We start from the raw sequence: 16460 nt of genomic DNA, 5'->3' as shown, positions 1-16460 counted from the left end.
GCCTTCTCTCCCTCCCCTCCCCTATTACAGACTTGAGCAGTGGATAGAAACCTGGACTCATGGGGTCAGGAAGACCTGTATTCCAATCCAGCTTCAGATACTACCTAGCTGTGGGACCCCTGGCCAAGTCACTTAACCTCTGCCTCAGATTCCTCTTCTGTTAAATAGGGGTAATAATAGTACTTGCCTCACAGGGTTGTTGTGAGGATCGAATGAAGTAATATTTGAAAAGCGCTTAGCACAGTGCCTGGCACACAGGAGGTGCTTAATAAATGCTTGAATCGATAGCCCAAAGCTGGGGGTGGTCTGGTATAGCCCTTCATTTTAATATAGTCTACCTCCAAATTAAGTTAACCAATTAAATTTGATTGCTGTTTGATGAATCACCTACTGTTTCAAGGGTATAGAAGCTATGAGCCCAGCCGCCATGATTGTCTTTAGTCAGAGAGAGAGAGAGAGAGAGAGAGAGAGAGAGAGAGAGAGAGAGATGGCCGATGACCATCTTTTTATTAATAACCTGATGGTCTTATTAATAAAATAATTACATTACCCAGAATTTTAAATTTTGACTTTGAGCATACTTAAATGTGTCAAAATATGACTTTGATATTCAGAGTCAAATTCAAATATTAAGCACTTTGTAAGTGGTACAAAATTTAGCTAAGGCAATATTTACTCTTGAAGAACTTAGAGGTTAATGGAGGAACAAGGCAGAAGCTGTGATTTTTGTTGGTATAGATAATCATTTCACCAATTTGGCTCACAACCCCTTAGTGATTTAGTAGGTGGTCTTCAAGAGCTGATAGGGGCAAAAAACCAAACAAAACCTACCCTGTGGCCAACCTGTTGATGAGTCTCTCCAAACTCAGCTAGGTAGGTCTTTGGGTGACAGTTAAAGTTCATCACCTGTATTCAGAATCTTTTCAGCTTGGTAGGACCTGCCAGAGTTTGGCATGGCTTTGGGAAATCTTTTTTGCCTTCATATCATGAGAACTTAAGTGAAGATGATCATCAATATTCTTTCTACAAATAACTAAAATACATGCTAACAGCATAAGAAAGGGAAGAACAGAATGCTATGTGAAGACCTAGGGGGAAAGGTCAAGAACAAGTGGTTTTATCAAAGAAGACTTCTTGGAGAAGGTTCCATTTCAGTTGGGCTGTGAGGATAGGTAGGAATTTTAGCAAGAAGAGAGGAAGGACAGCATTTCAGGTGTGAGAGAATAGCTGGAGCGATTGTATTTGGTGGGTAGTAGGGAGCCATCTATTCTTCTAAGTCACTAACTTGTGAAAGTACACACAGCTCTAGATTGTCCCTGCATATAACAAACACTAAGGACAGATTGTTGTGAGCCATTGGAAGGCACTAGTCCAAGATCAAATTGGTTACCCCACCCTTTAGAAAATGTGTTTTTCCTTGGTGTCTGCCATACTGTCTACTTTGTAGGAACTTTTCAGATTCCTAATCACTCTAAGCAGTTTGGGGCTTATAACTGACTTGTAGCAGTACCAGCTTAAAGATCTCTATGGCAATTCATTGGATGGTGGGAGTTAGAAATAGAAGAGACTGAGAGATCATCTTTTTTAACATGGTATGAATAAGATCATAGGTCTAGAGCAGGAATTTCATCTAGTCCAACCCCCCTCATTTTACAGAGGTGGAAACTAAGTAGCAGAGAGGTTAAGATTGGCCCAGGTAACACAGGTACCAGGGAGCAGAACCTCATTTCAAACTTGAGATCTTCTGTCTCCCAGGCTAAGGCTCTTTTCACAATACAAAGTATATTGAACTGAGAAATAAGAAAATTAGCCCTTAAGCATTTAACAATTCATGCAATTTAAGTGACTGAAATAAGTCTACATTTAAGGCAAAACAAACTACACATATCAGAATATAATAGGGAACAGCATTATGGAAAAATGACCTATTGTACCTCAACCTCTATATTTTTGTCAGAAACTAGTGTCTGGGGGCAGCTAGGTGGCCCAGTGGATAGAGCACCGGCCCTGGAGGAACTGAGTTCAAATCTGGCCTCAGACACTTGACGCTAACTGTGTGACCCTGGGCAAGTCACTTAACCCCAACTGCCTCACCAAAAAAAAAAAAAGGAAACTAGTATCTGAAGTTATCATCTTATAATTCAGAAAAATTGATGGTTTGTGAGAACCATTCAATTCTCAAATGTGTGGTCTATAACTTCTAAGATACAAAAGAAAATTAGATGTGGATCTGAGTACTGACTCTGCCATTTATTGGCTGTTGACAAGTCACTTTATCTCTCTAGGGCTCAGTTTCCCCCTCTGTAGAAGGAGGAGATTATTAGATCTCTTCCAACTCTAATAGTTTATGAAAAAAAAGAGAAATAAACATGGTGAGCATAGCAATTTGTCCTAATTGATGAGTGCCTCTTGGGTCTCTCAGTATGTCTGCTTCCATCATGTGTCCCTCCCCACTTCTTGTTTTGTAACCATAAATCAGTGATGTCATTGCTTCTGCTAGAAAGGGTATGCAAATCTACTCCCATAACAATCCCAGTGACTTCAAACTGAAATACCCATCCCTGGACATCATTCCCCCCCCCCCCCCTGTCACCCCTATTAACATGTAAGTTCCCTGGAGGCAGCTAAGGTGGTGCAATGTATAAAGCACTGGCCTTGGATTCAGGAGGACCTGAGTTCAAATCCAGCATCAGACACTTGATACTAGCTGTGTGACCCTGGGCAAGTCACTTAACTCTCACTGCCCTGAAAACCAAACAAACATGTAAGTTCCCTGAGGTCAAGAATTGACTTCTATTTTTGTATCTCTGGGCTTAGCACTCTGTTTGGTTCATAGTAAGTTCTTATATTTTTTTATTCATTCAAAATAGGCCATTATCTTATGCCCAAAAGGTTCCTTTTTAGAATGTAAATTTAATTGGTTTAGAGGGAGAAATGATATTCAATAGTCTTTGGGATTGACTACTTTGTGACTTGTTTTGGAAAGCTTTGTCTTTTGCATTATTATTTAACTTGTTTATGTAAATTAATTAAGGGTAGGAACCTAAGTGGTGTTAGGAGACCTGGGTTTGAATCTTAATCCTGCACCTCCTGGCAATTTAACTTTTCACAATTGTTAAACCTCTAAGCCTAATTTTCTTTATCTATAAAATGGGTATGTTTAGCTTCACTATCTAAGTCATAAAGTTGTTGTAAGAATGAAGTATGATTAGTGTATGCAAAATGTTACATAAATGTCAACTATTGATTGCTATCCCATAAGTGGCCACAAGACGTAACCTTACAGATTTTTCCCCCCACAAAACATTTCCGCTTGTGGAAGTGGGAGCCGCTCCCCTTCCCCCAGAATAATAAATCAGATATTAGTAAGTAGAAACATTTTTTGCTTAAAAAAAAAACAACCTAGAATATGCTGGGCTATGTGTGTATGTGTATGTTGTAATTTCTAGTAAAAAAAAAAAAGAAACCCACCTGAGTGGAGTTATATGGCTGTTTATTGTACCTTATGTGTGGTTCTGTAAGATGCTATTTTTCATTCTTTTTAATAGGTCTTAGTTATTGCAGATTATTGGCAACTTCAGGATATTCTCTTCCCTAAAATGTAGTTAGATTAACATGAAAATTTGAAGTTGATGATATGAAAAACCTAAACCATTTTCAGTGTCCTTAGAAAATTGTAACTGTATACCAGTAGAGGGAGTTTTAGCTCCTTTCTCTGTATATGTTAGGATCCCTGAGGTTCTTCCACTAGTTAGCCTCCAGAGTTTCTCTACCATACTTCAGTTTCTGATGGTTATCATAAAGATCAAAAGATGTATAAAATAACTTTTTAACATATTAATTGCCAAATAAAAAGATGAGCAGCTAGTTGGCGCAGGTGAAGACTAGGATGGTTATAAAGGAAAGGCAGTGTAATTTTACTGGTCCCCTTGACCCTTTCTTACTGCAAATCTAAGGGGTTTTTTTGTTTGTTTGTTTTTGTTTTTTGTTTTGTTTTTTGTGAGGCAATTGGGATTAAGTGACTTGCCCAGGGTCACACAGCTAGTAAGTGCTAAGTGTCTGAGGTCGGATTTGAACTCAGGTACTCCTGAATCCAGGGCTGGTGTTTTATCCACTGCGCCATCTAGTTGCCCCCTAACGTTTTGATATAGGGAGACCAAGCCAGTCATTGCTCCTACTTGATCTTGTCAAATATTAAAATACGGTTTTTGTATCTGCCTGTCTCTTACAAACAAATCAGAGAAATTATAATATCTTATACTATCTCCTACAAATGAACCAGATCAGAGAACATGATACCTGTCCTATGAAACAGATCAGAGATAGACAGAAAAACATAATATTAATTTAATATTTTTGTCCCAAGAAGAAAGATAACACAACATGATCATGTTGAGACTTCCCTCCTAAGAGAGAAGCTCGGGGGACTCCCCATTTCTGAGGGCATATATGGTTTTAATCCACTGATTACAGGGTGTTGTCAGTTTCAATAGTATGATACAGAAATCAACCCAGAAGCAAAAAGCAGTTTAACAATTTCAGTTATAACAAGAATGGAGGAAATACAGAAGCATCATGATAAGACTACAGGATTCCAAAAAAGAGTTTGGCAAGGATGAAGAAGCTCAGATGTTACCATAAGATAGGGACTTACTATCCTGAGGGAAAAGAAGTCATTAGGTTGGGTCTTTTATCTGCTACCTCTCTGGGTTCAGGTTTGGAGTTCAGTTGAAGGACATTTTGCTCCTATTAATCCAGGGTTTCATAAAACTCCTCTTGGATAATAAAGTACCTCCATCAAATCCAGGTGATCCATATATTCATATTAACAATCTGAAGTCTAGTCTCTCTGCTTCTCAAACTGAAATTCTTCCCAGATGATTAGGAGTAGATTCTGTAAGGTCTAAAATTCTAGCTGTGATGTCTAAAATCCAATGAGTGGCCACCTTAAATTAGAAACGTATAGCACCAATCTTTGGACATTAAGTATTTGTTAAAGTATATTAGGGGTTAGTAAAAAGAAACACGTGGATAAAGAATGAGATTTGCCTGCTCTCTCTATCCTGCCTGCTCCAGCAGTCAAAGTCTGGAAACGAAAAAGACCTGCTTCTCAGTGGCTTCTCCCAGAAGCCCCCTCTGACACTGGAAGCCGAGCAGTCCTCACACACAGCTCCAAGCTAATTGGATGGTAGCACTGATTGACATAACTAACAGGCGGTAACTTCCTGACGCCAATCTGACCTTCTGGATGCTAAATCACATGCTTTCTCCTCAGGGCAGAGCTGCCCTGGTTCCCACAATGTCTTTCTTAGCTGGGGTAGTGCTCCAATTCTCACAATTCAGAGGTAATTAGAAGCAAGGTTAATTCAGTTCTTTGTTGATCACAGTTCTTACTTTGGCTTTGGGCATTTCCTCTTCAATTAAGACCTGGAAAGTTTTGCCTTGCCTTCAAACAGCAAGATATTTACTTTAATCTGAAGTACCTAATAGCCAATTGGAAGATTTAAGAATTCTTTTTTTATATTGTTATTTAAAAACTGAACCAATAACTATAAATCTACTTGAAAATTCTATTCGGTTTCTAACTTCATTTGGAAACACATAGTAACAAGCTGCTTTTAACCTTTTCCATTGAATGTAAATGTTATACTCCATGTAACACTTAATTGTGATGTTTGGGGGGTTTTGGGGGTTTTTTTGGTGGGGCAATGAGGGTTAAGTGACTTGCCCAGGTTCACACAGCTAGTAAGTGTCAAGTGTCTGAGGCCGGATTTGAACTCAGGTCCTCCTGAATCCAGGGCCAGTGCTCTATCCACTGCGTCATCTAGCTGCCCCGATATTTGGGTTTTGAACATCTGTACTCTATAATTATAGTGTGGATCAAGTTAGACTCATTAATGATGAAAATAAAGCTTGAGTTAGTAAAATAATTCACGTTTTTCATTTATAAGGTCTATGAAGATGTCTATTATTTTATATTTTGTTTTTCAATTTTGTATCTATAGTACTTTGCAAATGGTATATGTTGAATACTCATTGAAGCTCTGCCGCTGTCTCTAACTTAAGCAAAGTCACTTTCCTCCTCATCTGTAGGTTGAGGTTTAGAACTAGATAGATGATCTCTAACGTCCTTTCCATTTCTGACATTCCATTTCCAATTTGTGCAGTTGCCTTCTCTACCAAATAAGACACCGTGCTTCATTCTGCAAAACCTATATTATAGAATATTAGAACCATAAGATGACATTAAAGATATTGCAATAGAATTGGGTTAAAGTTAGGAAATGGAGACCCACAGATCCAGTATGATCTAGTGGAAAGAACACTAGACATGGAATCAAGCGAGACTTACATTCAGATACTGCCTCTGATGCGTACTAGTTGTGTAACCATATAAGCTTTCATAACAGGCCTTCCCACAAAAGTCCTTGACATGCTCATCATGGACAAATCATTTTACTTCCCTGAGCCTCAAATTTTTTCATCTGAAAAATGGGAGCAACAATATCTCACAGAGTTATTATGAAGATCAAATGACAGTGTTTGTAAAGGGCTATGAATAAATGAATGAATGAATGAATGAAAAAACTTTTTTTATTATTATGTGCAAGACCATGTACTAAGTGCTGGGGGTACAAGTAAAGAAGATAGCCCCTTGCTCTCAGTCAGTCAGTAAACATTTATTATTATTAATCAGCAACTGTATTAAATGTTAGACGTTAAAAACAACAACAAAAGCCAGCGCCTGCCCTTAAGCCCACCTTCTAAAGGGGAAAAACAACATATAAAAAGAAGCTGTGCAGTTGAGGGGTTCCCAAATGAAGGACATGAAGAAGTCTTACAGGCTTGTGAGATGATGGAATATATGCTCTGGGCCTCTTCCTTAAATAGAGGATCTGGGGGTAGCTGTCTGACGGCTGTCTGACCTGCTTCTCAAAGAGCTCATCTTTTCATTGGGAGAGACAAAACATACAGGTTTCCACTCCAAGTCAGATGGAAAGGCACCATGGTCCCTGAAGTACAACAGGAAAGCAAGTGATAATGCATCATTAGTGTCATTTTAATTAATAACACCGTATAAGTTTCCAACATTTATTTGAGAGTACAAGGATTTGAGTGAAAATTTTCTACTCTTGATCAGTGCACAGTATGAATGCCCCTTGTTACCATTTTTAAAGTGACTTGCCCAAGGTCACATAGCTAGTTGGTGGCAGAGGTAGGACTAGAATTTTCCTTCTCAGACTAAAAACCTCATATCCTTTCCCTTAAAACGTGCCACCTTTGATCAAGAAAATGGTTAAAAAAAAAAAACTGAAACCAATTGAGGAGAGAGAAATTCATGGTGGTAGTGGTAACTTCTGACAGATAGTGACACAGAGAGGATCTCTTAGTGATAACTGAGTCAGCAAGAATGTGTTAGCACCTGCTATGTGCCAGGCACTATAGCTTCAAAGACCAAAAAAAAAAAATAGCCCTCCATTGGAGGTCTGGCACAGAAACAATATTTATCCAGATAAATAAATACAAAGTAATTGGGGTTGTGGGGTACTAATAACTGGAGAGATTGAGATAGGCCTTGTATAGGAAGTAGCATTTGAATTGAACTATAGATTCTAAGAGACAGGTCTATCCAGTGGATAGAAAGAGAACCAAGAGAGCACTGTCATGAAGGAGAGTATCCAGGAGGCAAGGGGGTGGTTACCAATGTCAAAAGCCATGGGAAAATCAAGAAGGATGCGATTGAGGAAAAGGTCACTTTTGTGACTTTTGCTCTCCTAACAGATACCAGTGGCCTCTATGGGAAGGGGTATAAAGTACCCAAGGTTCCAAACAAAAACTGGTAGACTCATCAAAGTGATAAGAGACTTCTAATCAACCCCCTTGTTTTCTTCATAAAGGATCTACATAGACAAAATGTAATACAGATTGGCATATAATGAAAGCATATGCTATAACATTGATTTGTCATCATAGGTTTCAGAACTAGAAGGGATGTGAAGGATACAGCTCCCTAAAGCTAGGAAGTGACTTATGCCAGGTTATGTAGGCAGTACGGAGCAGAGGCAAGATTCAAACACCTATCCTTCATTTAACACTCTTTTTCTAAGCATATGCTTTTTTTTTTTTATTGAGGCAATTGGGGTTAAGTGACTTGCCCAGGGTCACACAGCTAGTAAGTGTCAAGTGTCTGAGGCCGGATTTGAACTCAGGTACTCCTGACTCCAGGGCCGGTGCTCTATCCACTGCGCCACCTAGCTGCCCTTGCATATGCTATTTCTAATCATCAGGGTAGGCTCCACAAAGGTGGTAGTATATGAGTTGGTAGGATAAAAGATAAGTAGGATGCAAACAGACAGAAATAAAAGGGAAGCATTCTTTGCAGAAAAAACAGCAGGAACAAAGATGCAGACATAATGTGTTCAGGGGTAATGAATAGTATAGTTTAAATGAAGCAAAAATTAAATTATAATAACTCATGTTTATATAGCACTTTAAGGTTTATAAAGCACTTTATATGAATTGTCTACAAGTATTATTGGCCTCTTGAAGACTGAGGTTTACTTTAAGTGACTCGCCCATCATTAGAGATGGGACTTGAACTTAGAGACTTGACTCCAAATTAATGTTCTAGTATGAGATGAAACTAGAGAAGTGTATTGATTCAGATTATGGAGACTCTTACATTCCAAATTAAATGGTGCAGACCTTAATTGATGGGGGTGGGGTGGGGTAGGTGGACATTCCCTAATAGAGTTGAAGGCCTCCGAAAGTCTTTTCATGTTGAAGATTATAATGGTGGGGGCAGCTAGGTGGTGCCTAGCTGTGGATAAAGCAGTGGCCCTGGATTCAGGAGGACCTGAGTTCAAAACTGTCCTCAGACACTTGACACTAGCTGTGTGGTGGCCCTGGGCAAGTCACTTAACCCTCATTGCCCTGAATCCAGGGCTGGTGCTTTATCCACTATACCACCTAGCTGCCCCCCCCCCCCCCCGCCAAAAATTTTTTTTTAATTAAAAAAGAAAAGAAAAGAAAATTATAATGATGGGAAAGGGTACTTTCTGTTTCCAGCTAGTCCCTATTGTCAAGACAGCATCACATAGTACAGCAACACCTAATTTTTGCATGCTAGGGCTTAGTGTGTTTTTCTTATCTGATGTAAATTTTTGGTGAATTGTAACTGAAACTGTTTCCAGGATGAAGAAATCATTTCTAGAATTTAATTTCCAAGGTGCAATCTATATTGTTCACATCGATGGTTGGAAGCTGTAATATTTCCCTGTGCTAAATGCAAATGAATGTATTTATTTACTAGAGTGCATCATGTTGGTCTTCTTTATGTCTCCCTGTGATGTCCACTTAAAAAAACACAACGCCTCAGACACTTGACACTTACTAGCTGTGTGACCCTGGGCAAGTCACTTAACCCCCATTGCCCCGCAAAAAAAACAACAACCAACGAACACTGATACTATAGCTGAACTGGATTAGAAGGTTAATTGGATCTTTCTTTAAAACATGCCTTTAGGGGGCAGCTAGGTGGTGCAGTGGATAAAGCACTGGCCCTGGATTCAGGAGAACCTGAGTTCAAATCCAGCCTCAGACACTTACTAGCTGTGTGACCCTGGGCAAGTCACTTAACCCTCATTGACCTGCAAAAAAACAAAACAACAACAACAACAAAAACATGCCTTTAAATCCCCCAATTTTGGCAAAGGCAGACTATTCGAGTAACTGAAAAAAGTGTCCGTCACAAGAAAGATATGCCAAGCTTTGCTCATTAGATATAGTGTGGAGATAATTTTTATTCAGGTATGGGTTGGACTAGGTGGCCACTGACATCCCTTCCAAATCAAAATTCACTGGTTCTACTGGGGAGGTTGGGGGTGGTGGTGGAGCAAGATGGGTGGCACAGGTGTCATAAATTGTTGGAACCCATTATTTTACAGATGAAGAGTTCTTGAGGTCCAGAGGACTGAGATAAGTGGTTTCTCTGAGATCATGTAATTAATTATGTCTCTAAGGTCACTTTCAACTTTAAATTCATATGCTAAGGCAGCCTGACCCAGTAGAAAGCACTTAGAATCTGGAATAAGAAGACCTAGGGGAGGTTGAGATCCTTGAATGAGTTGTTATTTAACTTTGAAATTTAATTTCTTCATATATAAAGTGAGGGAATTGGTCAAGGTGACCCTTAGTTAAGATCCTTTCTAGCTTTAAAATCCTGTAATCCTAGTCAGTTAGATACCATCGTATGCCTCCTGGCTATTATAGTGTTTGCTACCTGAGATACTAAGAAATCACCTAGTTTAGCTGAATTATATCCTTGGCTATTGAAAGAATAGGTAGATGAGATTGTTCATAATCTTTGAAAGATCTTATGGTACAGGGGAAATAGAACAAAACTGAAAAGCAAATGTCACAATTTTCAAAAAAGAAATGAGATTGGAATGTGCAGTGCAGGAATGCAGGCAATCAAGGCCGTCACGCCTGACTTCAATTCCAGGCACAATTATAGAATGTGGATGGTTAGTGAACATCTCAAACAGGTGGGTCACAAAGAGCCTCAAGAATTGGTCAGAGCAAATTGACTTCATTTTCTTCTTTTCATAGTTACTAGATCTGGGGAATACTGTAGATATAGCTTACCTAGATTTTAGCATAGTTTTTGACAGAGACTCTCTTACTATTCTCATAGAAAAGATGGAAAGGTATGGGTTAAGACAGTAATCCAGTTAGATGGATTCAAGTTTGGGTGAACGATTACAGCTAAAGATTAGTGGGTTTGTTATCTTGGCAATTTTCGGTCTGAGTGCCCCAGCAGTAATCTGTGCCTGGCCCTGTGCTTTTTAGTATTTTAACAGGAACTTGGTTAAAGGGTTACATGTTTGTTAAAATTTCAAATGGCACAAAATTAAGAGAAGTAGCTATAACACTGTGATGAAGATCTTGATAGGTTAGAACATTGGTTTGGAATGAAAAGAAACTTAAAGCAGGGAAGCCAACTAGGAGGCTACTGCAGTAGTCCAGGTAAGAAGTGATAAGGACCTGAATTAAGGTAATGGCTGTGTGATTAGTGAGAAGGGGAGTGTGTGTGTATACATGTGTGTATATACACTACTGAATACAATTCCAGAAGCTCTCTCTTGCCTCAGGGATAAAATAGAAACTATTTGGTTTTTAAAAACTCTTCTCAACCTTTCTTGCTTTGTTACACATATGTCTGTGTGTATGTGTGCCTGTGCATGCATGTATGTTGTCACATTCTACCTTCCAGCCAAACTGGCCTTTGTGTTCTTATTTACATTTGACATATTCCATTTCCTGTTTCTGTGTTTTTGCATTGGCTATCCCTTGCATCTAGACTGCTATTCCTCCTTCCTTGTGCCTCATCAAATCCCTTCCTTCCTTCAAGACTCAGGCCATTTCACCTTCCTATATTATGACCTGCCCCGCCCCCACACACACATACACATGCTTCTTCTCTTTGCCCCAAACTCCCTTGTATTTAATTCTGTGCATATTTGTATATGTGCATGCTTCCTCCTTTATAGAATATAAGCTTTTGGGTTTTTTTTTTTAACTTTGTATCACCAGCACCATAGTGCATTGCCTAGCACATAGTAGTAGGCATTTAATAAATGCCTATTTGTTTATTTGTTCCAGGGAATAAAATTATTAGCAATTTTCAGAAGTTTCAAAAAGCAAATTTAGATTTGATGTAAAGAGAGACTTCCTAATAATGATTGTTATTTAGTCATTTTGACCCCATTTGGAGTTTTCTTGGCAAAGATACTGGAGGGGTTCGCCATTTCCTTCTCCAGGTCATTTTACAGATGAGGAAACTGAGGCAAGCAGAATGAAATGACTTGTCCATGATCACACAGCTATTAAGTGTCTGAGGCCAGAATTCAGGAAGATGATGTTGCAGAAGCAATTCTTTCTTAGGTACTTGTTGGACTGGATGGCCTTTGAGAAGTCCCTTTGACTTCTGAGTGTCTATGAAGGAAGGCTACTTAGGTTGGAGTTTGCAAAAAATTGCTTCAAGACTAGTTAAAACTTAGATATCTAGATCTAGATATACATATACATATATATGGTTACAGTGTACTATATTTCTATAGCAACTTGTAAGGATTATTATCTTTGTTATTGTTCAGTCGTGACCAACACTTCATGACCCTATTTGGGGCTTTCTTGGCAAAGTTACTGGAGGGGTTCGCCATTTCCTCCTCCAGCTTATTTTACAGATTTGAGGAAACTGAGGCAAACAGGGTGAAGTGACTTGCCCAGGGTCACACAACTACTAAATGTCTGAGACTGAATTTGAACTGAGATCTTCCTGGCTCCAGGCTAAGTGCTCTATCCATTGCACCACCTAGCTGCCCCATTGTAGTCACTTAACCCTCATTGCCCAGAAAAAAAAAAAGTTAGAGCCTCAGATTACAATATCACAGATTTAGATCTAGAAGAGAGTTCAGCCTCATTTCCTCCCTTTACAGATGAGGAAACTGAGGCTCAGAGACTTGCCCAAAATCATACATCAAGTTAATGGCTACTGCTCAGCTAGAACCCAGGCCTCCTAATTTCCCTAGCTTCTTTCCAGAGCCATAGATAGCCCAAGGGGGCTTTTCCCCAGGGCAGGGAGATTTAAATGACCTTTGACCCCATTTCTTGGCCCTGAGGAAGAAAGTAGTGTTAGAGCCAGGTGAGGCCAAAAAGGAAGGTTTGACAAGGCGTCACATCCTGACAGAGCAGAGAGAGTACTTCTGCTACAGGAACAGCTAGATTGTTTCCTGGGATTCTAAGAATAGAAGCCAAAGCCAACTTTGTTGTTTAGGGCCCCAAGTAGGATTGGGGAAGGAGACCTAGTCGTGCCTGGAGGGTCAGTCCCCTCAGTGCTAGTGATGGCCCTACACTCTGAGAGTCAGTGAATCCAAGAGGCAGACAGGAAGGCAAGGTTGGCATTGGGATGGACCACTCTGGGAGGGGAGGAAGGATGCTCTGTGGATCCTCAGTCCTAAAAGTTCTCTGCTGCTTCTCCATATGCTCTGCTCTGGGAAAAAGGGCAGTAAAAAGGTTGAGGCACTTCAGGCAGTACCATCCCTTCCTAGAAATTGCTTTTCCCTTTCTCTCAAAGTTTTGCTCAAGAAATGAATAGAAATGTGAGGGTGGAGTGAATATTGAGGCCAGCATATGCCAGAAAGAACCTGGGGGTGGGGGGTGGGGGGAGGGGAACTCTCCCTGCATAAATGTTTGTCTTAAGTCACAAGTCAAGGATTGTTTCTGTAGAGGAATCCCCAAGGAAGGCCAGCTTTCTACAAAAGAGTCCTGACTTGGGAGTCAGAACTGGGTTCTAGTGTTTGTTCTTTGACTCTATGGGTCTCTTCTTCCCTATCTGTGGAGAATGAGGGGGTTGGAAAAGGTGGTTTCTAAGGTCCTTCTGGCTCTAACAATCTGTGGGTCTGAGATGTGGGCTGCATTTGATTTTACCACATCCCAGCCTTAAGATCAGTAAGCATTGAATTAACCTTTCCCTGTAACGATGGGCAAGTCATTTCCCCTCCCTTGAGGCCCATTTTTCCCACCTGTAAAATAAGAAGTGAAAACTAAATGATCCTTAAGGTCCCTTCCAGGATTCACATGATACTTTGAGAGTTTTGGAGGGTTTAGCTTCAAGGTTTCTTTTAGTTCCTTCCCAAAAGCATCTGTTTGCTCTAAGGGTTATCCATTTCTCCTGTCCTAGAGGGTGAGCATCAACCTTGTGTATGTTGGAATATCTGCCTCTTTTGATAGGGTAGTAGCCTGTTCTCCTCCCCCACAACAGGGTACCTTTCATACTTGACTTGGATTTGGTTTGTGGTATTTCTTCCAGGTGTACCCATTCCTAGTACAGCTCTGTATTTTTCTGCCATAAACCATGATGATTTCATCAACCCTTGTGTTTGGAACACTTTCTCACAGCAGCATACAAAGCTGATTCATTAATAAGTGCCTGAATTAATCAGTGCACAGGCAAATTTCTCACTGACTTTCTCTACTAAGAACTGTAGTGATCTTCCTCCACAGGAGGCAAAGTCACATGATACTGGCACTGAAGGATACTTGTGATTCATTAACTCATTTAACATCCTCCTGTTGACAGACAGGGTTGGGGGTAGGAAAGATTGGGAAGTATCACTTCCCCACTACCTCTAGTGGTTGTCCCTAGGCTAATCTGCTTGGCAACCAAAAAGTCAGATTCACAGTCTTGCTACCAGAAGATACAAATTGAAAACCCTGTCTCCCAGTTTCCTATTCAACCAAGCTCAATTTCTGTAATTCAGCAATTATATTTCATTCTTTGCAGTAATATCTGCTTCAAGAGCTCAGTAATTACTTAATGAAGCATTTGAAAGATATTTCTGGAATCATTCAACCTAGTCCCATTCTTGGTATACTTTATTCAAATAGAGTTTCCATGAGCAGATGTCGTGATTAGTCATCATGCCCTCCCTGTACTCCTAAATTGCATTATAACTTACTTAGTAAAGTAATGATAAAATGGTCAGAATACATCTCTCTCCCTGCATTGGCCAGGCATCTACAAAAAATCTGTCAGAAAACCAGTTAAAAAGACTTGTGCAGGGGCAACTAGGTGGTGCAGTGGATAGAGCACCAGCCCTGGAGTCAGGAGTACCTGAGTTCAAATCCGGTCTCAGACACTTAACACTTACTAGCTGTGTGACCCTGGGCAAGTCACTTAACCCCAATTGTCTCACTAAAAAAAAAAAAAAAAAAGACGTGCATAACCTGAATCATGGTTGGCCTCTATTTAAGAATATAACAGTGAGTTGAAACGACCACAGAATCTCCAATTTGCATTTAGCATTTGATGTAAACAAATCTTTATTAATCTCTTATTTCAGTGGAGCTATTGTGAAGGCCAAATTTTGATATACGGAGTGTTATTTGGGTGACTTGCCTTAATATTGGGGTCCTGGAAATAATGAGGGATGTTTTAGGTTCATCCTCCCCTCTGAACTGCCCTTTTTAGATATTTCTCCCAGGCCAATAGGAAAAGAGCCTTTAAGCTTTAATTCACAAAAGGATCAGATTTTATTATTTGGGAATTAATTAAACAACAAAGGTAAAACTAATAAAAGTCAAAGATAAGGAAATAGGAAAAAAGAAATACAGATAAATACTCTTAACTCTAAACTTAACCTATGCAATCCCCAGATTGTTTCCAGTTAAGCTAGTTCAAAGGAATTTAGGGTTTTCTGTAATTAACTCACCAAAACCTGGACAATCTACAGTTGCTCACACCACTGGGACAGCAGACACCAGAGAGAGAGATCACTTTCTAGCGTTCCAGAAGAACCCTTTACTTCCCTTCAGGGAGCATTCAATCTTTCCTCCCCCAAAAGGGGAGGTCCTTCAAAAAACTACCTATGGAGAGCTCTCCTTCTGACCTCAGTAGTATACAGAACTTCAGGGTGGGCCAGGTGTGGCCCCTCCCAGATGAGTCAGCTAAAAACTGCAATAATAATTTTATCACAAATAATTTCTACCACACTATCCAACAAAGATTTGTTGGCAATCCTAGAGAAATGCTGATGCAGTTTCTCAGTTTGCTTCTACTCTTACCACTTGATATGTAACCAAAAGTGATCTTTTTCTCATCTCTTAACATTCTGTACTACTTCTACACTTTTGGTCAGTACATCTTATTTTATCAACTTAGGGAACTCTTTCTTATGGAAGGAACTTTTGGAAAATCTTTATGTAAAGCACTATGCTTACATTTAGGAGTAGGAGAGCTAGGTGGCACTGTGGATAGAGTGCCTTCCTGGAGTCAAGAAGACTCATCTTCCTGAGTTCAAATCTGATCTCAGACACTTTCTAGCTATGTGACTTACTAGCTATAGCATTTAAGCTCTGTTTGCCTTAATCCACTGGAGAAGGAAATGACAAACCATTATAATATCTTTGCCAAGAAAACCCCATGTGCTATATGGTCCATGGTGTCATTAAAAGTTAGACACTACTAAACATTTGAACAAGAACAAAAAACAAAACTGATACAAGATTGGATCCAGGTGATTCACAGTTGGATCCAGATGTTGCACACGAAGAAAGTTCAAGGGACTAATTTCAGATCCATTTATGAGATTTGATTTGAGACATTCTGCAAGAACAGGTAATTTCCTTTACTTTGTAAATACTTCTTGGTTCCTTGTTGCCACTTCTAGACCCTCTGCTACTCTCATCACTCAGCAGCTTCTCCTCTTCTGCTCTTCATTCCATCTAAGAATATAACAAGATCCAGATCCTGGTAGAACTTCTCTGCCAGCCCCCAAGCCATTTTTCCTCTCTGGTTAGAGTCAAGTACCTAGCTCACTGTTTTTCTCTATACTGCAACCGCTGCATTTTTATAGTTGGGGACTTATGTGTTGATGTCTCTCCAACAACATCCTGGT

This window comes from Dromiciops gliroides, chromosome 2, assembly GCF_019393635.1.
Source record: "Dromiciops gliroides isolate mDroGli1 chromosome 2, mDroGli1.pri, whole genome shotgun sequence".
Taxonomy (NCBI): domain Eukaryota; kingdom Metazoa; phylum Chordata; class Mammalia; order Microbiotheria; family Microbiotheriidae; genus Dromiciops; species Dromiciops gliroides.
This window is presented reverse-complemented; position numbering follows the sequence as displayed.